The sequence below is a fragment of the Chenopodium album genome, chromosome 4, assembly GCF_948465745.1.
Source record: "Chenopodium album chromosome 4, dcCheAlbu1.1, whole genome shotgun sequence".
Classification (NCBI taxonomy): Eukaryota; Viridiplantae; Streptophyta; class Magnoliopsida; order Caryophyllales; family Amaranthaceae; genus Chenopodium; species Chenopodium album.
This window is the reverse complement of record NC_137837.1, coordinates 42,899,055-42,924,463: the sequence shown is the minus strand read 5'-3', so window position 1 is coordinate 42,924,463 and position 25,409 is coordinate 42,899,055. Positions and strand designations below refer to the sequence as shown.

At 40.1% G+C, this 25,409-nt stretch overlaps 1 non-coding gene across 1 annotated transcript; it reads left to right on the top strand.

Annotated features, from left to right (window-relative positions):
- The first annotated feature begins 22,869 nt into the window (after positions 1 to 22,869).
- Positions 22,870 to 22,976, top strand: LOC145629622 (small nucleolar RNA R71). Its single transcript, XR_014111784.1, has one exon. It is a non-coding gene; the product is annotated as a small nucleolar RNA R71 (small nucleolar RNA).
- The last annotated feature ends 2,433 nt before the right edge of the window (positions 22,977 to 25,409 follow it).

The window sequence follows — 25,409 nt, the reverse complement described above, 5'->3', positions numbered from 1 at the left end:
ACCTCGCGTGAGAACTGTCAAGGAAAATAAGTCATTAAAAATGCATGATAACTGAATACAAGATTCTGAATTAGAACTAGACTTACCCTGGTCTGGTGGCGAGGTATCGACCGCTCCACGAAGCGCTCGCCCTCAGGAGCCGGAGAAATCATCTCCTCGATCGGCCCGTACGTGCCTTGGTAGTGGATGGACATACGGGGCGGCACAAACTCAGTAGGACCATCCTGATAAGACGAAAAGAAATCAGTAAGGTATTACTTGGGGGCTACTCAGCGAAAAACAAAAAGTTAAGGATCTTACCCTCACATCCTCGGCCGGTACAGGGGCTGGAGCCAACAAAGGAAGTAGCTCCTCAGCGTAACTCCGCCCGAAGATCACATGCGACCGCCAGAGGGAACCAGACTCCTCAGCCATGCTCGACAACTCTCTCCCGTCAAACATATGACGTAGAGGAGGAGCAGGAACAACGAAAGCATCGGAGGACTGCTGTCTAGCAACTCTCTCTCCTAAGTATACAACCGCTCCATAGGTCCCCAGAAAGTAGCGGCGCTCAGCAGAGTACTGTGCGGCTAATCCAGGGACTGTCCAACCACCCCATGGTCGGTATACTACCTCAGGTCCCTATAAAAATACCAATCGGGTAAGAACATGTCTAAAACGTCGCAGAAGAGCAAGATAAACATTAAAAGTCGTACCGAGATGATCCGACTCCGGACACGTGCAGTAGACAGGTCCACATGGTGGCCGCCCCAAGAGGCGCTCACCGGATACCCCCTCGGCGATGGTCTCACCGGCGCAATGGAAGGAAAGTACTCGTAGAACCAGATCTACAAGAAGTTAAACGAGTGAGTAAAAGCTAACTAACATGTAGGGCTAACTTTATAGGGATTAATGTTTACCTCTACGACTTTCCAGAAAGCAGACAGAGCAACATTCGTCCTAAAGGACCGATGGCGACACGAGTCCCTCAGCGTGCGAACGAAGTCAGTATAGGCCAAGCTGGCCCAGTCATAAGTCCCGATCCGCCGGAGATCGCGAACAGCAGGGAGGTAGTAAAGCAATGCCCTACTACCCCTGTCAGGGGAGAGTGTCCCTGACAACAACATTAGCACAAAGATGTGCACCCGCTGCTCTCGGGTGGTCGCATCGTCATCAAGAGCCGCTGCCAGCGTCGAGCGGCGAATTCCCCTAGCACTGAACTGAGTCGTCTCGACCTCAGCTCGGGCCCAAACAGCAATCGGCCCCAACAACTCCTCGACCTCTGGAGAAAAGACATCGATACCGCCGTCGAATGGCAGCGGCACAGAAGTGAACTCCAGTCCTGTGATGAGACTGAAGTCTGTAGGAGTGACCATCATCTCACCCCATGGAAAATGAAAGGTGTTGGTGGTGTCCCAGAAGAACTCCACCAAAGCGCGTACTACGTGGTGACCCTCGCTGGAGGCGACCATAGCCTCGGAGGTCTCGAACAAGGAAACCAGTCCGCAGGACTCCCATAGGAGTCTCGTCTCTCGGTCTTTGGCGATATGCATCCTATACAAATCGCCTAGACCATCACAACCAGAGCCGTGATGTCGTGTCCTCCCAAGTTCGGTTCCCCGTCTCACTCTCTCGGAAATGTGGTGGACAGGGGCAAAGAACAAGGTCTGCTCATCCCACTCCGGGAACCGACCTAGCGAAGTAGACGGTGTGGTGTCGTCCTCCACGGGCTCATGCTCCCGTCTAGTGTTTCGGGACCGTGAACCTGAGCCTCTTTGTCTAGCCATGCTACATTGTGCAAAATCATCATAAATTAAGGTTCTATAGTATCTAAGGGTTCGCCTAGCCGCATGATACTATGTTCGCAAAAAAAAACAGAGTACGTAGTACTAAAACAGAGCACAAATTCAGATTGAGCATGACAACATTTTTTAAAGCAATCAACCAATTTCTTGCAATACTATAGTGATTATTATGACAAATTGAACAAGAATTGCTAGCAAAAATATCAAGAACAAGCCACATTGTTCTTCACGACCTTAAGAGGTCCAACAATGGCGGATTGCTCATTTCTTCACCAAATTGAGTCAAACAGGTCTCAAATTACTCCCAAGGCAATATACAAACATAAACAAGAAATTTCATGGCATAAAACTTGATAAACAAAGCAAATTGAGCATTATAAGTTTCGAATTTTCATGAAATTCGTGAATAAATAAGCCAAGAATTCATAAAAACTGGTGTGAGTTTGAAGGAAACTTACATAGATCGGGAATATAGATGAAGAGAGCTTTGATTTGCAACAAATTTGTGCGAATTCGATTGAGAAATTAGTGAGCAACGATCAATTGAAGTTTTCGGACTTCTCTCGGGCTGTTTCGCGACGAATAGAGCAAGAAATAAAACGGAAAATTGAATTTAAAGAAGAGTCCGTGCTGGCGCTAGTCCCTAGGCATTGGCGTCACGTACTGTGCTTGGCGCCAGACGCCAATGCCAGCGCATGGCGCCAATGCCTTTAGGCTGGCGCTGATTGTTTTTCAGCGACGCCAAAGCAGCCAGCCACCTGTTGAGGTAGTGCTAGCCTTCTGCAACATATTATGGGTTCCTTGGTACGCCAGTTAGCCCCTCTAAGCAATTTGACATGATTAAGTAATTGGTTTGATTGCATAAGGTGATTGACCTGATAAAAAGATCGTCTCACTAAGCTTAAAGCGCCTAAGCATTGGCTCATTAGCAAAAGGCATCGACATACAGGTTCAAGAGCAAAAGGAACCGACATACAGGTTCAAGAGCAAAGAGCACCGACATACAGGTTCAAGAACAAAAGAGCGCCGACGTACAGGCATAGCAAAAGCAAAGTTCAGGCGAACTTTTAAAGATCGACAGGCGTGGATCTTCGGTAATTTCCTTTGGGAAGTTGTTGCATCAAATGAGGATGAATTCAAGAGAAGATGTCTTCGGCATCATTCCCTGGCTTGCGGAAGGTTGTCACAAACAACTGAAGGTAATTTCGGGCGAAGTTGTCTTCGATCATAGTTCCTGAGGCATGGAAGATGGTCGTAATGCGGATGAGAATTATTTCAAGAGAAATAATTTTCGATGATATTCCCTTGGACGTGGAATATTATCACAGCGGAGAAGGTAGTTTCAGGTGAAGCAATCTTCTAATTTGGAAGCAGTTACAAGGCGTAACGGTTTTCAAGCGGGATGGCATTCTCTAGCTTGCAGGAGGTAATCAAAACAACAGCAACAACAACATATGGTTACTTTCAAAGACGTGTGCTCGACGGTGCAAGATACGCGTTTCTTAACTCTTTTATCTGTTTAACTAACGCTAGTTTTGCAGGTATCGGCGTTACAAGATTGATTTAGAATCGAAGAACGTTCTGAATCATTCTCTGTCCCTATCGCTACTTTGACTTTCGTTTTTGAAACTTGCGTTTCTCCAAACTCAGTCAAAGTGGGGGCTTCTGTAGACACCCATTTTTGTCTCCCCAAAACCAAACCCGGTGATGAGTACCTTTCACGTCGAATCATAATCGAATGAAGCGAAAGTGTGGAAAGGTCTAGTGTTGCGGAAAGTTTTATTTTCTTTTCTCTTCTCCCTGATTTTGAAAACTTTATTTTAAGAGAACAGCAATCCAGTTTGGTTGGTTCATGATATGGGTCCAATAGTGGTGTAGTTGGATGGGGCTTGCAAAGACCTTTCCAACGATATATTATAAGCCCGATTCCGATGAATATTGAGGAATTTATGGCTAATTTACTAAACTGGGCCCGGTTTGAGCTTTAAGTACGGCCCTATGATCTAGGGGAGGGCCTAATATAGTTTATCATTCCTAATTACAATGGTTTTAGTCTTCTAGAACATTCTGGAAGGTCTTATCATTCTTAATTCAATTAGGACTCTTCAGAGTTTTAATCAAGATCAAATAGCATTTTCGATGGAAATTATATTATTTTATCTTCCAGTATGGGAAATTTATCAGATTTTCAAAAACGTGTTAAAAGTCAGTTTGGCGTCCAACCCCAGGCCTTGGCGCCTGGAACCAGGATTGGCGCCAGACGCCAGCCATTGGCGCCTGGCGCTAGCCACTGGTCCTGGCGCCAATTAGCCAGGGCTGGCGCCAAGATGGTTTTGCGGTCTTCAGACTCTGTTTTGATAAATTATCTTTTTTGGATGATTTTCTCTATAAATATCGTATCAAAAACTCCGTTTTCATGGACGAAGAATCTTCAATTCTCTTCTTCATTCATTCACAAATCATTCACAAATATTCATCTACAATCGAATTGTCCATCAATTCTTTTCATTCAATTTCTTTCATTCATTCTTTTCTTAAAAACTTTGCTTTTTAATACAAAATTCCGCATTCACAAGATCTTGAAACACCTAGCCATATTCGAAGTTGCCTTCGCCCTAGACGTGAAAGGTTTTAATTTCTGAGGGTTTGGTCCCAAATCTCTCTTTCAATTATTTAATTTAATTGTTTTGTTTATTATTTTCCTTGAAGTTACTAACGTGTGTATTTTGTTATTAGAAAGAGGTACGAGGCATCCAAGTAAGTACTTTAATTGATTAATTGATTTATGATGTAGAAATCATGTTTACATTGTTGTTATGATATTCCTAGTATCATGTCTAGGGTAACTTTAATATTAAATATGATTGCTATGATGCCTTTTATTCTCTTCCTAATATTTATGATTGTTAGTATCATGTTAGGGCTAAAGATTTGATTTTTATTGCTTAGTGACATGCTAGGGTTTGTTATTAATCTTGTTAGTATCATGCCTAGGATCTTGCTATTTTTATTATGCTTTAACATGATTATGATTAATATTATTATTATTATTATTATTATTGATTATTTATTATGTTGCTTGATATTTTTTATTGCTTGATCACCTTTTTATTGCATGTTAAAGGGAATTTGTACTTGTAACCGCGCTTAATAAGATAATTAATAATCTTGTTAGGTTAATTATGATTATAATTCAAGTGATCCCCAATAATAGTTTGTTTGTGCATTAATGTTCAACCAACATAGATTAAACAGGTTTAGGGTTAATCCTATTGATTGCATGTTAATCAGAAAGCGCACATGAATACGAGCAGAATAAAGTAGAGGCCTATTATTAGGGCAGGTTCAATCTCTTTTAGGTTGGATTTGTACCATCATCCCCGAACCCTTATTTGGTTCATGACCTTATGGAGTTGACGATCTCTTGGATCGTTAAGGGGTGTAACCTTCACCTTGTGAACGGTTTACAAGTTCCTTAAAAACTTGTTGGCGACTCTTTTGCTCTATCTTCTTCCCTTTTGGACGCCACCGTACTTTAGTGTATGATCACAGTGGGGTTCAAGCTAGTGGGATTTTAAAGGCTTGAAATTATTCCCCACAAACGGCTATTTCGACCTCATACAGCAATTTCGGGTTCCTTGGTACGCCAGTTAGCCCCTATAAGCAAATTGACATGATTAGTAGTCGGCTCGATTACAATCGTAGTAAGTGATTGACCTGACAAAAAATCGTCTCACTTAGCTTAAGCGCCTAAAACACTGGCTCATTACATGCACCAACGTATCGGTTTAAAAGCAAGCACTTAAACGACAATATTCCTAAATATGGATTGTCGCACATTCTTCTTAAACGACAATATTTCCAAATACGGATTGTCGCGCATCCTTCTTAAACGATAATATTTCCAAATATGGATTGTCGCGCATTCTTCTTATACGATAATTTTTCCAAGATTGGATTGTCATCTCCAACTAACAATATTTCCAAAATATGGATTGTTGCGCATATTCTTCAAAGAAAATTTTTCCAAGATTGGATTGTCATCTCTGAAAAAGTTTCCAAGTGTGGATTTTCGTGCTCCTTCTCTATTTGGCAATTTTTTCCAAGTTCGGATTGTCATCTCTGGCAACTTTTCCGAGATTGGATTGTCATACACTTAGTTCCCTATGACAAAATTTCCCAAAGGATTGTTGTAGGTCTGTACTCATCATAAATTTCGGCAAAGGTTCCTCAACGTGGATTGTCATTCATTTCAGTAAGTGGCAAATTTTCCCAAAGTGGATTGTCGGTCGACTCTTTTTTGCAAATGTTCCAAGACGCGGATTGTCAATTGTGGCAATATTTTCCTAAAAGGATTTTCGCATAGCGTTGGCGAATTTCCAAGGTGGATTGCTTTCAAGAGTTATATTCAAAGATGTGGATTGTCGATCGTAGCAAAATTCTTATGACAAATTGTTACGAAGCATTGGCAACTTTTCCCAAAAATGGATTTTGAAAAATTTTCCAAGATACGGATTGTCGCTTCATCGTGGAAACATTTCCAAGGATGGATTGTTACGAAGAATTGAAAACTTTCCCTAAATGGATTGTCATGCATCATACAAGAGTTGTGTTGGCAACTATTCCCAAAGAAAAGAGGATTGTCATCACAGCAAAAACACCGACATACCGGTTCACAAGCAGCAAAGCGTCGATGTAATGGCATAGCAGCATTAAGGATCAACAAGCAGTGATCTTTTCGAAGACTATCACAGCGTAAATTGGAGGCAGTTACAGGCATAGAAGTCTTCAGGCGGTATTCTCTAGCTTGCGGAAGATCATCACAACAAATCAGTTACTCCTTCAAAGACGTGTACTTGACGGTGCAAAATACGCGTTTCTTAACTCTCTTATCTGTTTTAACTAATGCTAGTTTGCAGGTATTGGCGTTACAAGAATGATTTAGGATCGCAGAACGTTCTGAATCATTCTCCGTCCCTATCGATACTTTGACTTTTGTTTTCAAAACTTGCGTTTCTCCAAACTCAGTCAAAGTGGGGGCTTCTGTAGAAACCTATTTGTGTCTCCCCAAAACGAAACCCGGTGATGAGTACCTTCCACGTCGAATCATAATCGAATGAAGTGAAAGTGTGGAAAGTCTAGTGTTGCGGATAGTTTTAATTTCTTTTCTTTTCTCTCTGTTTTTGAAAACCTATTTTTAGAAAACAGCCAATCCAGTTTGGTTGGTCCATGATATGGGTACAATAGTAGTGTAGTTGGATGGGGTTTGAAAAGAGCTTTCCAACGATATATTATAAGCCCAATTCCAATGAATATTGAGGAAGTTATGGCCAGATTACTAAACTGGGCCCAGTTTGAAACTTATACGCGGCCCAATGATCTAGGGGAGGGCCTAATATGGACTTATCATTCCTAATGCAATTAGGAACGGTTTTAGTCTTCTAGATTCTTCTAGAAGGTTCTTTTCATTCCTAATTCAATTAGCATTGATAAATTGACTTTTGTTGACTTTTTAGAGTTTTTTTAATCAGAATAAAAGAGTGTTTTTGAGTAAAATACGATTTTATCCTCCTATACGGTTAATTTCTATCTGATTTTAGAAAACGCGTCAAAAACTTGGTTAGCGCCTGGCGCTAAGCTTGGCGCCTGACGCTAACATTAGCGTTTGGCGCTAATGTCAGCGTGTGGCGCTAACTCTGTTTTTTCACGTCAGAACTCTGGTTCGATTTTCTATCTTTTTGGCTGATTTTCTCTATAAATAGCCCCCTAAAAACTCCGTTTTCAATCATCTAGAATCATCAACTCTCTAATTCCTTCTCTCTCTAAGCTAAAGCTTCTCTCACTCTTTTCTAAACTTACCCTCTTTTTACACAATTCCGCACTCACAAGACCTAGATACACCTATCATTATTCGAAGTTGCCTTCGCCCTAGACGTGAAAGGTTTTAATTTCTGAGGGTTTGGTCCCAAATCTCTATTTCAATTATTTAATTTAATTGTTGTTTATTATTTTCCTTGAAGTTACTAACGCGTGTATTTTGTTATTAGAAAAGAGGTACGACGCATCCAAGTAAGTGCTTTAATTGTTTGCATTAATATTATGATATAGAAATCATGTTTAGATTGTTATTTTGATTCCTAGTATCATGTTAGGATGTTTTATTGATTCCTAGTATCATGTTTAGGGTAACAACTATAATTTCTAATATCAAATATGACAATTGTGATTCTTGCGGTGCTTTCTATTTTCTTTCCTAATATTCATGTTAGTATCATGTTAGGGCTAAAGCTTTGATTTTTATTGCTTAGTGACATGCTAGGGTTTGTTATAAATCTTGTAGTAACATGCCTAGGATCTTGCTATTAATATTATGTTTTAATTATTATGGTTATTATAATTGTTATAATGAATGTTGTGATTATTATTATGTTGATTGATATTATTTATTGCTATTGCTTGATCACGCCTTTTATGCATGTTTAAAGGGAATTTGTACTTGTAATCACGCTTAATAAGATAATTAATAATCTTGTTTAGGGTTAATTATGATTATCATTCAAGTGATCGCCAATAATAGTTTAATTTATGCATTAATATTCAACCAACGTAGATAAACAGGTTTAGGGTTAATCCTATTGATTGCATGTTAGTCAGAAAGCGCACATGAATACAATCAGAATAAAGTAGAGGTCTATTATTAGGGCAGGTTCAATCTCTTTTAGGTTGGATTTGTACCTTTATCCCCGAACTACCAGTCATGGTTCAAGACCTATTGGAGTTGACGATCTCATGGATCGTTAAGGGGTGTAACCTTCACCCTGTGAACGGTTTACAAGTTCCTAAAACTTTTTGGCGACTCTTTCGCTCTATCTTCTTTCCCTTTGGACGCCACCGTACTTTAGTGTATGATCACAGTGGGGTTCAAGCTAGGGATAATTCTTGAAATATTCCCTGCACATATTATCATCATGTTCATGGGGAAGGGGTTGAACTTCACAAGCATATACACAATGGGAGGTATCATGATCATAAGTTTCACAATTAGAACAAAACATGCATCCTTGGGGCATTGTATTGTAAGAAGAGGAGGAGGAATTATCCATACCATTGCCTCCCTTGGTTGAAGGGGAGGTATTACCATGAGGATTGGACCTTTCTTTCATCAATTCATCCATTTGCTTGGTCATTTTGGAGATTTGGGTAGAGAGGTTGTTGATTGCGTTGGCTTGCTCCAATGCATAAACACCCTTACTAGAAGTTTTCTCCTTCATACCAATCATCATAGTGCTTTGCGGCCTCCTCTATAATACACTCCCCTTCATCCTCTCCTTTGTTTATGATTGGACCGCCGGCCGCGGCATCTAGGCTTGTTCTTCCTTGAGGTGTGAGACCTCCATAGAAAGTGTGAATGAGTTGATACTTGGGTATCCCATGGTGTGGGCATTGACGTTGAAGCTCTTTGTATCGGTCCCATTCCGCACTTAGAGACTCACCACTCTTTTGGCGAAAACCTTGGATCAAAGACCAAGCCTCGGCGGTCTTCCTATGGTTATAAAACCTCCTCAAGAAAGTCGTAGTCACTTGGTCCCATGTTGTGAGAGAGTTAGGGGGCACCTCCTTCTCTAGCCATTCAAGACCTCTCCCAATTAGTGAAAATGGAAACATCTTGAGGCGAATATATTTTTGAGTCACTCCATTAGCCTTTATTGTGTCGCAATATTTCTCAAACTCTTTTAAGTGCTCATGAGGACTCTCAAACTTTCCGCCCGAGAATTGTTTCCTCTCAATCAAAGCAATCAAATTAGGCTTCATCTTGAAATTGTTGGCTTGAGTAGTAGGAGTTAGGATCCCACTTTGTGCACTAAAGGCTTCAGGAGTCCCAAGACGACTCAAAGGTGTATTCTCTCCCATTTTAGGACCCTCTTCACTCTCGAACTTATAGGTTGAGAAAGGGTTGATTTTTGGACTCGATGATGAATTAGGGCTATCTAATTCTTCACTTGAGGGTGAAGAGGGTGTAGTATCTTCTAATTCTCTTACTCCTCTCGTCGGGGTGTAAGAATTTCTACTCCTTGCTCTTGCTTCTCTTCGAAGTAGGGATAAAGACCTCTCTAGCTCTAGATCGATGGGAATCAAAGATCTTGAGCGGGTTCGTCCTCTGTTCATATAACAAAGCTAAGAAGAACGTAATCACTGACAAGTAACAAAACTAGCAAACACTAACAAATAAAAGGTGAGATAGTCTCAAACAAGCAATGAAATAGCAATGGAAGCCGTCTCCTCGGCAACGGCGCCAATTTGATAGAGGAATAATCACATCGTTAGACAACTACACCTAAATTAAATACAATTTATAACACTCGACTTATCCTAATACAAGTATATGGCAAGAAGAGGGGTCGAACCACAGGGAGAAGCACATCAACACCGCATTCATCACTAGACTTTAAGCTATCTCGGAACAAAAGGATAGGAATGACTAAGAGATTAAACTAAAGATAAATCGAGTTTAAATCAGTATAACTAAACACCAATGGAGATGGGTAGATGTAGATGCCGTTTGATCATGCAATAACATAAAAGCAAATCAATAGTGAACTAAACATGCATGAATATTGAAATAAGGTTCAATCTAACCGCCTTCTGGGGTTAATCGGCTTCTCCTAACATAGCCTCTATGTTTCCACACTAGAACCATATAATGGGAGGTGTAATCAAAGAACAATTGATAGTAATGAACCTTAACTAAGTCAACTTCCTCTCCTTATTAGAAAAGATTCACCTTTAATCAACTAACAATGTGCACTTGCAAGAAGATCAAAGAATATCAAGCATGCAAAGATTTTAATCTGTAGACACCTAAAAATGTCTCCCCAAAACCAAACCCGATGATGAACAACCTTTCACCGCCACTATTGGTCGGGTTTATTATTTAATCCCGAGAGTGCTTAAAAAATCGTATTTTATTAAATTCATATTTTTGAACAGTCCATGGATTAGTCTTGATGTTTGGTAAAAGCATAGTTTTAATTTCAGCCCAAACTTATTAATTAATTCTAGCCCAAACCTTTTTTATTTTATTGTTTTATTATTTATTTTTAGCCCAAACCCTTTATTTATTTTTATTTAATTATTTTCTTATTTTAGCCCGAATAATTAAAAGTCAGAAAAGTCCCGAAATTATCAATCGGCACTTAAAATGCCGAAGAAAATTAGGGTTAAAAATGTATTTAGACGGAAAAACAGGCAGGAATTTCCCGCGCCACGGCAGGTACCTACCGTGTCACGGGAATCCTTCCCGTCTGACGGTGGGATTTCCCGTGACACGGGAGGTCTGCGTTGACACGGGACATTCCGTGTCTTTTCCGCGTAAACCCTTGACGCGTTTTATATCCTGTTTTCTGAAAATTTCCCGCGTCACGCCAAAAGTGTACCGTGTCACGGGAAAGAGTGTCGTCTGACGGTGGAGCTTCCCGTGTCACGGTACAGGTTGACCGTATCACGGGATACTTTTTTAGGGTTTTTATCATTTTAGGGTTCCGTGTGCTCCCTCAGCACATTTTCCCTATAAATACCCCCTCATTTCTGATGAACGGGTCACCGAGTAATTCTCTAATTTTATTCTCCTCTCTTCTATGCTTTAGCCTAAACACTAGCCTACCCTTTTCTACTTCAAAATTCCTTCTTCAAGTACTCAAAGGAGTCCATACTTTACTCGTGGTTCTATCCTTAAGCCAAGGCGTGAAAGGTAGAATTGTTTGAGGGTTTGGCCCCAAAATCAACTTTACTTTATTTAATTTAATTTAATCGTCGTTTTATTATTTCCTTGAAGTTACTAACTCGTTTATTATTTTGTAGTTGCAAACAAACAGAATCAAAGTAAGAGTCATGCTCCTTTTATTTTTATTATTTTTCTAACGATTTTATGTTGTTGGAATTGTGATTAATTTGGTTTTGATATTAATGTTGTTCTATTATTTTATGATCACTATATTGCATGTTTAAAGGGAATATGTAATTGAAAATCACGCCTAATAAGATAATTTGGACAACCGGTTTAGGTTCCTTTTTAATCTTGTTATTAATTCAAGTGATCACAATATTTTAGAATTCTGTGTTGCATTAATATTCAACCAATTTAGCGAAATAATAGTTTGGAGCAAATTGAATATTCTGTTTGTATGCCTTTGAGATCGCAGGAATACTTTTCACTATAAGAATCGAGTAGAGGCCAATACGGGCGAATGTGACTCCATGACTCACTTCGTACCATCATCCCCGATCCTCCTTTCGTGGTTCCGAACCATATGGAGTTAGTAATCTCATGGATTATGAATGGGGTGTAACCTTCACGGGTCAATCGTTGTTGCCTTCGTTGTCCCTTTATTCGTTGTTGCCTTTTATGATCCGTGAACGGTTTACAAGTTCCTTAAAAACTTGTTGGCGGCTCCCTACTTTATTTGTCCCTAATCGTTGTCCCTAATCGTAATGTCAATTCCCACTTCCTATGAGTGCCAAGCATATTCACCACATGCTTTTAACGTAGGCGCACTTCGAGCGACGCCTACAATTTGGCGACTCCACTGGGGAGGATTCTTGGTTATTTATCGATTTGAGTGATCGGTACTTAATTAAGATGAGTGGATGAGACTTGAAAGATTCTTGAAAAAATATTCCTGTGATTAATTTGGCATTTTTTGCATCTGCATAGACGTTTTAACGTCGCATTCAGGTCTGTCCCGTAGGAAAAATTGGATAATTTGGATGCTGACTGCCGTGCCACGGTAGAATCTGCCGTGTCACGGTACAGTGCACCGTCAGATGGTTCACAGTACCGTGACACGGGAATTTTTGCCGTGTCACGGCAGTCCTAAAATCAGTCCGGTGGCTTATTTTCTTTCCTCACAGTCGACTTCCTTTGATTTTTCTGAAAAAACGTATGTGTTCTACATGCGTCTTAGCCCCGGGGGATTTAAGCTCTATCGACCCATAAACGCTCATGGCAATAAGGGTTCATCCGAGTTATTAAATCTACCCAAACCATGGAGTCGAGTTCGATTTCATCACGAACTCGCAGAGCCGCCCGTTGGCATACACCCTCAAAGGAGGCTGCCTTGCTAACGCGTCCAAACTCTTAACCATGGTACCCTTTTAACACCCAAAGCTTGACCAATAGTTGAACATAGATCTTGACTCTAGGTTGCGAACTTTTTTTACATCATCGTGCCTAAATGCTATGTGGTTGTTTGGTGCTAACCTTCATGTGTTTACTCTTTTGTTTAACCCATGACCGAGGGTTTTTATTCTCACATAGTAATTAGTACGGACCTAAAATCGGTTAAAATCTGGAAAAACCACAAAACTGACCTGGAACTGCGCACCGTGTCACGGCATGTTCTGTCGCGCCACGGTGAACAGTGCCGTGACACGGGGCTCACTACCGTCTGACGGTAGACTGCACCGTGTCACGACAGTCTGCACCGTGACACGGTGCCCAGGAAAAGTGTCCTGTCAGTCTTTTTTTTATTCTTGTGCGTACGTATGTGGATGTTGTGTCCGGTTTGGTGTCATGTCTAGTTGTACGGTCAAAACACGTGTCCATAACCTCACCTAATCACTCACATATCATGTTCACACACTTTTTTCTTTAGTCGTGCACTACTTTTTGACCGTATTTTAGGGTAGTCTTGTTTTTTGTGTCGTTTTTTTTTTCGGAGTAAGTCGGATGGTATCCTCCCTTTAAAAATAAACAAGTAGAATTTCAAAATTATAGATTTTTAAAAAAAAAAAAAAAAAAAAAAAAATTCATGTGCCACGTCAGCATCCACCGTGGCACGGGAATGGGTGCCGCGACACGGGACTGTCCACCGTGTCACGGCACAGTCCACAGTGGCGCGATGGACTTGCAGCAAAAAAAAAAAAATCACGTGCCACGTCAGCATCCACCGTGGCACGGGAATGGTTGCCGCGACACGGGACTGTCCACCGTGGCACGGTGGACCTGCAAAAAAAAAAAAAAAAAAAAATCCCATGCCACGTCAGCATCCACCGTGGCACGGGAATGGTTGCCGCGACACGGGACTGTCCACCGTGTCACGGCACAGTCCACCGTGGCACGGTGGACCTGCAAAAAAAAAAACTCGTGCCACGTCAGCATCCACCGTGGCACGGGAATGGTTGCCGCGACACGGGACTGTCCACCGTGGCACGGTGGACCTGCAAAAAAAAAAAAAAAAAAAGTCTGTCGCGCCACGGGAAACTCTACCGTGTCACGGCAAATTTCTACCGCGACACGGTGGATGTCCAAAAAATAAAAAATAAACCACCGCGTCACGGCAGCTTGTCACGTGACACGGTACAGTTTTCCGTGTCACGGTGCCCTTGAAATAAGTCCAGTCAGCTTTTCTTAAGTCTTCCGTGTTAATTTGGTTATTGTTCCCATGTCTAGCCATACGATCATACCACGAGTCTTATAACATCACTTAGTCACTCACGAGTCAAGTATAATCCACACACCTTCTTTATGTTCCGACTCGAGTCGTGCACCAGGTCGTTTATGATCGTATATTAGGTTCATACACCCTTTTTTCGTCATAATAAAAAAATGAGTGGAGTTTTCTCACCTGTTTTCAAATGTCTATTTTTTTCCTTCCTTTCCTATCTTGAACAATGAGTCAAACAATTAAGTGAATTATTTTATTTCACAGTACTTGGTCAAGGAACGGGGATAGATTAATACGGTTCGAGTCATTACCGCAACAATCTCTCATATCTAATAGGCGTTCAAAGAGAACTTTGCCATCTCCATTACTCATCACCTTTCAATGGCCACTAAAGAAGATATTGAGAACATCAACAAATCCATCAAGGCACTGTCTGCCATGATGCAAACCCTTACCACTAGGGTCACTACCATGGAACAAAACAAGGTCACTGTTTCCACCCTTGACAAACCGAAGGAACAAATGAGTAAGATTTATGAGGATTTCACTTATGTGGAACGGCCTCCCACTCCTTTGAATGTGAAGGAGAGACTCCCTGAAAAGTTCTCCACTGCTAATATTCCAAAGTTCAAGCCTACTAACAATCCAATATTCCATTTGAAGGCATTCTCTACAACCATGGCTCTTAAGGGATTGGACGTAACACTCTTCCCTACGGTGTTCCCTTTCTCCTTAGAACATGCTTGCCAACAATGGTTTTATTCCTTAGATGTCAAGCATACTGCGACTTGGCAAGATGTCACCGACAGTTTCATGAATCGTTACAAGTGTAACATTCAAACTAAAACTTCTGAACGTGAACTCTCCATTCTCAAACAGAAAGAGAATGAAGGCTTCACCGCTTACCTGAACAGGTGGAGGAAAACAGCTTCACTCTTGGTAGATCCCCCCAAAGAAAGAGAGATGGTTCGCCTCTTTATTCAAAATCTGACTCATAAATATAGGGAACATCTCAAATTTCTTCCACTGAACACTTTCGAAGCTGTATACGACATCGGCATCAATATCGAGGATGAGCTAATAAAGACTGCTGGTAGTAACAATAATAACACTTAGAAAAACAAGAAGAAAGACCATCCTTCTTCTTCGTCTTCTAAGCACGAAAATACTACCAACAATATAAGCCAAGTTGATCTCAATGAAGTGTTAGCTCTTGATACTCCATTGCCCAAGAAGAAAAGAACTTACACTCCTTTAGGAATGACTTATGATACGGCCTTTGATCGCCTTTACAGTCAATGCTTGATCACACCTATTGGGCCATTTCCAGAGCCAAAACCTGAAGAAAGGAGTGCCAAATGGAATCCCAATGCCTATTTCAAGTACCATCAAGGAAAGGGCCACACTACGGAGCAATGTTGGAATTTGAAGGACGTCATTCAAGACTTGATGGATGCAAACAAACTTCCTGTCCCTCCAGGCGGCAAGAAGTAATGAATACAAGGCACACAGATCCTTCGTGCAAGATTTCATGATTTCTTCCTTTATCATTCTTCTCCATTCCCCCATTCATGTCTAGCATAGGTTTTCCACTTTGAATTTTTTTTATATGTTTCATGTGTTTCGTTCACCTTTTTCATTAATAAAATGAGCAATTTTCCTTTACATCTCGATCATAGAATTTTTCATTCATTCATTCATTCTCAATAAAAATAAAAAAAAATAAAAAATAAAAAAAAAAATCAATTACCGAACTAAACCCAAGGTACACGAATGACTTGAGGCACCTTTGCAACCATGTCATTCCCTGTTAACCGTTCAATCACATTCCATTTCTTCATCAACCATTTTGAGCCTCGTCTAACGTTTGGCCTTCATTTCTTCAACCCACATTCACTTAACCCTGGGATTGGAAGATGTGTAATTGTATAACATTCAAAAAGCAAGTAAAAAAAAAAAAAAAAAAAGAAAGCAGCAAAGCAACAATAAAACAATGTCTAAAGGCAAGTGTTCCAATGTCTTTGATATGAACACGTCTCAAATTGCGTCTCTCATCGAGTGTTTGGTACCGTGCCTGAGAAACATGAATGATAAGTGAGTGATGGACCGCATGATCTGAGATTGTCTACATTGATTCAAAAGAAAAAAAAAAAAAAAAAAGAAATTCAAAACAAAAAAAAAAAGAAGTTGAAAATAAACTTGCAAAATTCAAAATTTTCAAATTCAAAATTACACATCTTGGGGATTCTCTCGGGTCTTGAGCCTTTTACCCCTTTCTTCCTTAAACCATCAACTTAACCACATTACAACCCTTGAAAGACCTCTTTGAGGTGTACATACACCTGTGCAAAGTTCCGTTAGAGCTACGTTCGGCCTGATTCCTAACGGGTACGTAGGCAACCTCACATCGAGGTGCGGCCACATTCATATTCATATCCATTCATGATCGAGTCAAAGAATATCCAATGCTTATCCCTACCCATTTAGAGCTAGACTTGGGGGCTTGAACCCAAATCACATTAGCTTACCCAGCCTGAAGAGTCATCATCTTTAACTCTTCTCACATCTCTTTCCATCGCTATAACCCTTGTAGCCAGCCTTAGTATCACATTCACACACTTCACTCACACATCCATATCCATATCAATCATCCTTCCCTTTAAGAGCCCTTTATCATGAAATTTTGTTTCAACACTGTGCATGTTTCATCATATTTAAAGACAACATTCAGTAGAAGAAACATTGTATACTTGCTTAGCTTCCTGAGCAATGTTCATTGTTTCGCATAATGTGCTAAGAAACATTTATATATCAATGATTTTTAATCATACAAAGCATATCGTGCTTAGCTCCTTGACCTAAGCAACGTTCATTATGCAATAATCACTATACGTGCTTAACTTCCATACCTAAGTGACGTTCAAAATCGCTTCTTTACACCATATATGATGCTTAGCTCCATGACTTAAGTTCATTCATCTATTGTGTCACATGATGTAATTGTCCTTAGCCTCCTGGCCTAAGAACATGCATCATGCATACATTATTTTCAGGACAAGCAATTCAATCCATACGATTCATTTCGTCTTGCTCAAGGAGGAAGTTCAAAACTTCTTTCCTTTTTCATTATTTTATTTTGGGGAAGTTCAAAAACTTTTTCCAAGTTTTCATCGAAGGAAGTTCGAAAATAAAAGTTCAGTTTTCACATCTTTCTTTTTCGGGAGAAAGTCGGTACCCTCCACTCATGACAAAAATTGACGGAAAATTTTTGCTTTTGCATCTTCGTTTGCTTGTGTCTGCACACACACACACATACACACACACACACACACACACACACACACTCACAAGTCATACACATGTCATGTCACATCAAGTCAAACTTGGTCAAGTCAGTGGTCAAGTCAATCACAGTATAAACGAGTCCATTGGCAAATTTATTTTTGCAGGTCTTATCTACATCCCACGTCCGGGGACAAACGGACCATCTACAGCCCACGTCCGGGGACAAGTGGACCATCTACAGCCCACGTCCGGGGACAAGCGGACCACCATCATTTCACGGCGCAAGGTTCTCGATACACAGAGACTTGCAATCTCATCATCTTTCGACTTTCCTCAAGCATGGAAAGTATTATCCGGTGGATTTTTCTTCAAGTATAGAAAACCGCCAAATCGGCTTTCCTCAAGCATGGAAGGCACTATCGGTGGAATTCTTCAAGCATAGAATTACACCATATTCATCAGTCGGCTTTCCTCAGGCTTGGAAAGCGTTATCGGCAGATTTTTCTTCAAGTATAGAAAACCGCCAAGTCGGCTTTCCTCAAGCGTGGAAAGCGTTATCGGTGGATTTTTCTTCAAGTATAGAAAACCGCCAAGTCGGCTTTCCTCAAGCATGGAAAGCATCATCGGTGGATTTTTCTTCAAGTATAGAAAACCGCCAAGTCGGCTTTCCTCAGGCATGGAAAGCGTTATCGGTGGATTTTTCTTCAAGTATAGAAAACCACCAAATTCCTTTGTCGGCTTTCCTCAAGCATGGAAGGCATTATCGGTGAAATTCTTCAAGCATAGAATGACACCAAGTTCATACGTTGACTTTCCTCATGCATGGAAAGTATTATCTGGTAGCTATCTTCAGGCTTAGAAAACTACCAAACTCTTCAGTCGGCTTTCCTCAAGCATGGAAAGCATTTCAACAAATGTCACTCGGTGGATTCCTTCAAGCTTAGGAAGCTGCCAAATTCGTTCGTCACCAATACACTGGTGCCAAATACGTATCCTATCCTTTTACTCTTTTATCTGTGGAACTAACATTTTTCCGCAGGTATCGGCGTATACAGAGTGATTTAGGATCGCAGAACGTCTTAAATCATTCTCCGTCCCTATCGGCTACTTTGACTATCGTTTTCAAAACTGACGTTTCTACAAACTCAGTCAAAGTGGGGGCTTCTGTAGACACCTAAAAATGTCTCCCCAAAACCAAACCCGATGATGAACAACCTTTCACCGCCACTATTGGTCGGGTTTAGTATTTAATCCCGAGAGTGCTTAAAAAATCGTATTTTATTAAATTCATATTTTTGAACAATCCATGGATTAGTCTTGATGTTTGGTAAAAGCATAGTTTTAATTTCAGCCCAAACTTATTAATTAATTCTAGCCCAAACCTTTTTTATTTTATTGTTTTATTATTTATTTTTGGCCCAAACCCTTTATTTATTTTTATTTAATTATTTTCTTATTTTAGCCCGAATAATTAAAAGTCAGAAAAGGCCCGAAATTATCAATCGGCACTTAAAATGCCGAAGAAAATTAGGGTTAAAAATGTATTTAGACGGAAAAACAGGCAGGAATTTCCCACGCCACGGCAGGTACCTACCGTGTCACGGGAATCCTTCCCGTCTGACGGTGGGATTTCCCGTGACACGGGAGGTCTTCCGTGACACGGGACATTCCGTGTCTTTTCCGCGTAAACCCTTGACGCGTTTTCTATCCCGTTTTCTGAAAATTTCCCGCGTCACGCCAAAAATGTACCGTGTCACAGAAAAGAGTGTCGTCTAACAGTGGAGCTTCCCGTGTCACGGTACAGGTTGACCGTGTCATGGGATACTTTTTTAGGGTTTTTATCATTTTAGGGTTCCGTGTGCTCCCTCAGCACATTTTCCCTATAAATACCCCCTCATTTCTGATGAACGGGTCACCGAGTAATTCTCTAATTTTATTCTCCTCTCTTCTATGCTTTAGCCTAAACACTAGCCTACCCTTATCTACTTCAAAATTCCTTCTTCAAGTACTCAAAGGAGTCCATACTTTACTCGTGGTTCTATCCTTAAGCCAAGGCGTGAAAGGTAGAATTGTTTGAGGGTTTGGCCCCAAAATCAACTTTACTTTATTTAATTTAATTTAATCGTCGTTTTATTATTTCCTTGAAGTTACTAACTCGTTTATTATTTTGTAGTTGCAAACAAACAGAATCAAAGTAAGAGTCATGCTCCTTTTATTTTTATTATTTTTCTAACGATTTTATGTTGTTGGAATTGTGATTAATTTGGTTTTGATATTAATGTTGTTCTATTATTTTATGATCACTATATTGCATGTTTAAAGGGAATATGTAATTGAAAATCACGCCTAATAAGATAATTTGGACAACCGGTTTAGGTTCCTTTTTAATCTTGTTATTAATTCAAGTGATCACAATATTTTAGAATTATGTGTTGCATTAATATTCAACCAATTTAGCGAAATAATAGTTTGGAGCAAATTGAATATTCTGTTTGTATGCCTTTGAGATCGCAGGAATACTTTTCACTATAAGAATCGAGTAGAGGCCAATACGGGCGAATGTGACTCCATGACTCACTTCGTACCATCATCCCCGATCCTCCTTTCGTGGTTCCGAACCATATGGAGTTAGTAATCTCATGGATTATGAATGGGGTGTAACCTTCACGGGTCAATCGTTGTTACCTTCGTTGTCCCTTTATTCGTGGTTGCCTTTTATGATCCGTGAACGGTTTACAAGTTCCTTAAAAACTTGTTGGCGGCTCCCTACTTTATTTGTCCCTAATCGTTGTCCCTAATCGTAATGTTAATTCCCACTTCCTATGAGTGCCAAGCATATTCACCACATGCTTTTAACGTAGGCGCACTTCGAGCGACGCCTACATAATCACAATCAACTTAATCTCAATATTATAAGCATGAAAAATTAGCAACTACACCATCCCCACACCCTTGGCTAATAGACTACTCACAAATCATGTTGAGAACAATATCAATCATCAAATAAATAAGCATCAACATGATCAATAAGCAAAGAAGGAAAATCAAGGTAAATAAACAAAATAAAAAAACAAAGGTAAAGAGAAAGAGTAAGAGATTGCTCATTAATTGAAGATGAAGGTCTACAAAGGATTGAACAAACTCCTTCTTCAAAATCCAAGTTCATCAATGAATAAACCACACTTTCTCTCTCTACCAAAATGAAAACTAATAGTGTTTCTCTCTCTAGATTAAGCTAAAAGTGTTGATAAGATAAGATGATTACAAACTTGAATGAGGGGACTATTTATATGCATCACAAAAGACGGAAATAAAACACCTAGGAGAGCCTTCTATCCATCAGTCGCGCCTTCTCCATCGTGGGTATGGAGTTGCCTAACCCAGCAACCCGCGCCCGCGGCTCCTACACCCGCGCCCGCGGCTAAAGAAAAGAGATGTCCTCTCCTGCTGAGGAGAGGCCGCGGTAAAATAACAGGGGAAAGCAACCTCAATCAGCCGCGCCCGCGACTCCTGGTGCCGCGCCCGCGAGCTAGAGAGGAGAGCCCTCTCCTAGGGCGCGGCGTGGCATCTACTGAAAGTTGTGAAGTCTCCATCTTCAAGAATCCGCGCCCGCGGCCCAAAGCTCCGCGCTCGCGGCTCTATGCATTGCCAAATTGCCTTCCTTGAGCATCATATTTCCTCTTCATGGCTCGTCATGCATCCAAAGGTTCATCCGAAAGGGCCAAAAACCTACAAAACAACAGAGAAACGCTAGAAAAACCAACAAAAAGGAAAAAGGGGAAAGAAACACGAGAAAGGAAAGGAAAAGGCAAAACAAAGGTAAAAATGCCTAAAAAGGCTCAAACAAGTGCAAATGAGGTGAGAATCCTTAGAGAAAAAGGATTGAAAAGTGGCATAAATGCCACTCATCAAACACCTATGGGGTATTTGAAAGAACAGTCGGCCATTTGTACAGTAATATTAGTAGCTTTTATTTTACTCATATTTAACTTGGAACACACAGATAATGGCATAACACTAACGCTAGCACCCAAATCACACAATGCATTATCAATCATTAGATTGCCAATGTGACAAGGGATAGAAAAACTACCCGGATCTTTTAATTTAGGTGGAGATTTATTTTGAAGTACGGCACTACACTCTGTAGTGAAAGCTACTGTCTCTACCTCACTAATAGACCTTTTTATTGTCAATATTTCCTTCATAAATTTTGCATACGCAAGAATTTGTGTGATTAATTCAGTGAAGGGAAACGTTACCTTCAAATCTTTTACCATCTCTAAATACTTACCAAACTGCTTTTCCAAATTTGTTTTCAAGTGACGATTGGGGAATGGAAGTTTGATAACTGGCTTTGGAGCATTATTGCTCTTATCTAGAGTGGCCACCTTCCCTGGAGTCGTATCCTGCAATGTAGAATTAGATATATTAGTACTACTCTTTAGCCCTGCGGGGCTATTAGCTACATTGTCAGGTTTAACGGAATCAAGATTAGCATTATTTATTAAAACAGGTTCATCGTCTCTGGGCATGGGGGCCCTTCATAGTTTGAACCACTCCTTAGAGTAATTGCATAGGCTTGATTCGTAGGCCTGGTCGGCTGTGCTGGCAGAGCTCCCTGTTGACGGGCTTGTAGAGTAGCGAAAAGTTACGCAATTTGATTATCTACAATTTTATTGTGTGCTAGGATTGAATCAATTTGGGCATCTCTACTCTCCATGTGCTTCTTCATACTAACCAGCATCTCTCTAATTTCTACCAAAGCAGGGTCGGAAGATGAGGAGGGTTGTTGTGGTTGGTTCTTCTGGCCAGCATTGAGGTGGTAATATTTATGGTGTTGTTGTTGTGGCGCCTGTGGTTCTTGTGGTGGTGGATTTTGAACATTAGTACTCCGGTAGGAAAGGTACGGATGATTCCGGTACCCAGGATTGTTGGTGTTGGAGTATGGGTTATTCTTCCTATAAGCTTGAAAGGCATTAACTTGCTCCACGGAACTCCTGCAATCTTGTTCCTAATGACCTAAAATTCCACAATTTTCACATAAAGCCTCTTTAGCATTATTATTCATTGCAAAAACATTAGCTATATTAGCAGTGCTAAGATTATCCAATTTCTTGCAGATAGAGGTTAATTGAGCTTGCAAAAAGGATACAGAGTCAACACTATGCTTCCCCTTGTTAGCAAAGCCTCTAGGATTTCCATATTGGGAATTATGTATCGCCATATCTTCAATAACCTGACCTGCATCATCAACATTAAGGTTCATAAACCTCCCACTAGCTGTAGAATCTAAGATTATTCTAGATGAATTTCCAATGCCATTGTAAAAGGCTTGGATTAATTGCAATTGTGCCAAATTATGGTGGGGGCATTCTCTTTGTAGGTCCTTGAACCTCTCCCAAGCCTCATATAAAGTTTCATCGGCTTCTTGGGAAAAGTTCTGAATTGCACTCCGTAGTACAGTTGTTCTCTCTACAGGATAATACTTGTTATAAAAATTCAAAATAAGAGTTTCCCAGTCAGTTATACCAAGTGCAGTTCTATTTAAACCATTAAACCATAATTTGGCTTTTCCAGTTAAAGAAATAGGAAAGAGAATCTCCCTAATTTGGTCTTGTGCGACCCCAGCTTGCCTGATGGTATTACAGTACTGACAATATTCTGCAATATGAAGATTTGGGTCTTCACCCTTAGCTCCACTAAATTGCTTCCTATCTATCATCGTTATAAATTGGGGTTTAATCTCAAACTTTACCCCATCAAGAGCCGGAGTGGGAGTAAGGTGTGGAAAATCTGTAAGCTTTGGTTGTGAGTAATCACTAAGCTTCTTTGGAGCCGTCATCTCTGATTCAGGATCTGATGATACCTCTGAATCGCTAGAATCGGTTGGAGGATCTCGGTGATTATTATTATCACCAGAATCTGCCAGAATTTGCTTGTAATGATTCTTCTGTCTATGGAAGGATCGTTCGATCTCAGGATCGAATGGGATGTAACCTGATCTAGAACACCTGGGCATAAACAAAAAAACCTAAAAGCAAATATGAGACTTGCCTCAAAGAACTAACGTTCTCTGAGACAAAAAAAAATAACCTGGACCACAAAAATAATCAGAAATAAAAATAAAACCGTGTCTCCCGCAACAGCGCCAAATTGACAGGCTAAAGTCGTATCACCTAATCAAAAGTAATTCCTAAAACCACTAACTAATAATAGATAGGGAAGTAGGGTCAAATCCACAAGGAAACAAGTCTTTTTATTCCTGATTAACTAATATAATCTAGATTATGAAGTAACCAAAATATTATAATCAAAAGGAACTAAACTACGAAGATTAAGAATAAGGAGAAAACAATGACTTAAAAGGCCTAGGGAATAGGTTCACCAATAAATAATATTCCAGGGTAAAACATAATAATCAATTATTAATGCATATATTAATCAGATTATAAAGGGCTTTCGCTACGTATTACAATCACACAATTAATTTACCGGCATTAAATCTCATCTCTTAAATCTCAACTTAACCATTTATAAATTAACCTGCCTATTGAAACTAAATCTAAACATTAATTCTCATCTTTCGAATCTCGAATCAATATTGTCAAACTCATGCATAATAGATCTGCGCAAATCTAGTCACAGAGCATTAAATCAATCAATAGGAAATTAATCTAGCATTGACAATTAACAACAATAAATTACCCCTTCATATTATTTATGGATCCCCATAAACCCTAGAAATAAAACTACTCACACATAATTAAATCTAAACAAATCAAAGTAATAAAACAAGACATGATCAAAGGAATAAAATAAATAGCTAAGATTAAGGGAAGAGAAATTGTTGCCAAAGAAATCTGGAATTAAGAATAAAGTTAAGAACAAAGTATAAGAGAGAGAAACTAATCTAAAAGCTAAGTAGAGAGAGAAAATCTAAGAAATAATTAAGAAAAAGTCAAAGAAGATCCTGAACTTTCTTAACGGAAAAGTATTTATTCTAAGCAATAATCCTAAACTAAAACAAACTTAATCGTCGAAAATTAACTCCTTAAAATAACACGCGCCCGATCGAGCTAAAGGCCGCCCGATCGGGCGCGCCTTTTTCTCCGCGTACTTTCTAAACAGCCGCACCCGATCGAGCTAGCAGCTCACCTGATCGGGCGCGCCTTTGGCCACGCACCAGCACAACTCTCGCGCCACACCCGATCGAGCTAAGCTTGCCCGATCGGGCCCTTGCTTCACCTCAAGGCTTGGAACTTTGATTGGGCTTATTTCTTCGGCCCAATCTATATATCCACTTAGGGTCTTGATCATTCGGTCCAAATACCTCGGTATCCCGATTACCGATCCCTTAATCACCAGCTTGATGACTCTAACCGGCCTTGGGCTTCCAAGATGGTCGTGTTCCTCCAATTTCCGCAGTTAATCCGTGAAAACCCGGGAAAATGCTCCAAAAGTGAAATTTCGTACAAAACTCAACCAAAACTACGAAAACACTAGAAAACATCAATTAGTAATAAAAGTGGCTCTAAAGAGCCAAAAACACTACCAATTATGACCAAGGGACGGGGGTAAAATACTATATAAAATATACATATCAGATCCCAATTCCTATTGAAAGTACCATCGAGGGAACGGTCATACCACGAATGAATGCTACAGGTTTCAAAACCTCACTCAAGATCTCATGGAAGCAAACAAGATCCCATTGACTCTAGCTAGCGAGAAAACGAAGAAACCATTTTCTCTGCAAGTAATTGATAAACCCAAGAAGAGTAATAGACTCTATACTCCAATTGGAATTCCATATGCTCAAATGTTCAATATGCTCTCCGAGAGTGGCGAGGTCAAACCTCTCGAACTGAGACCATTTGAATTATTAAAAAGGACA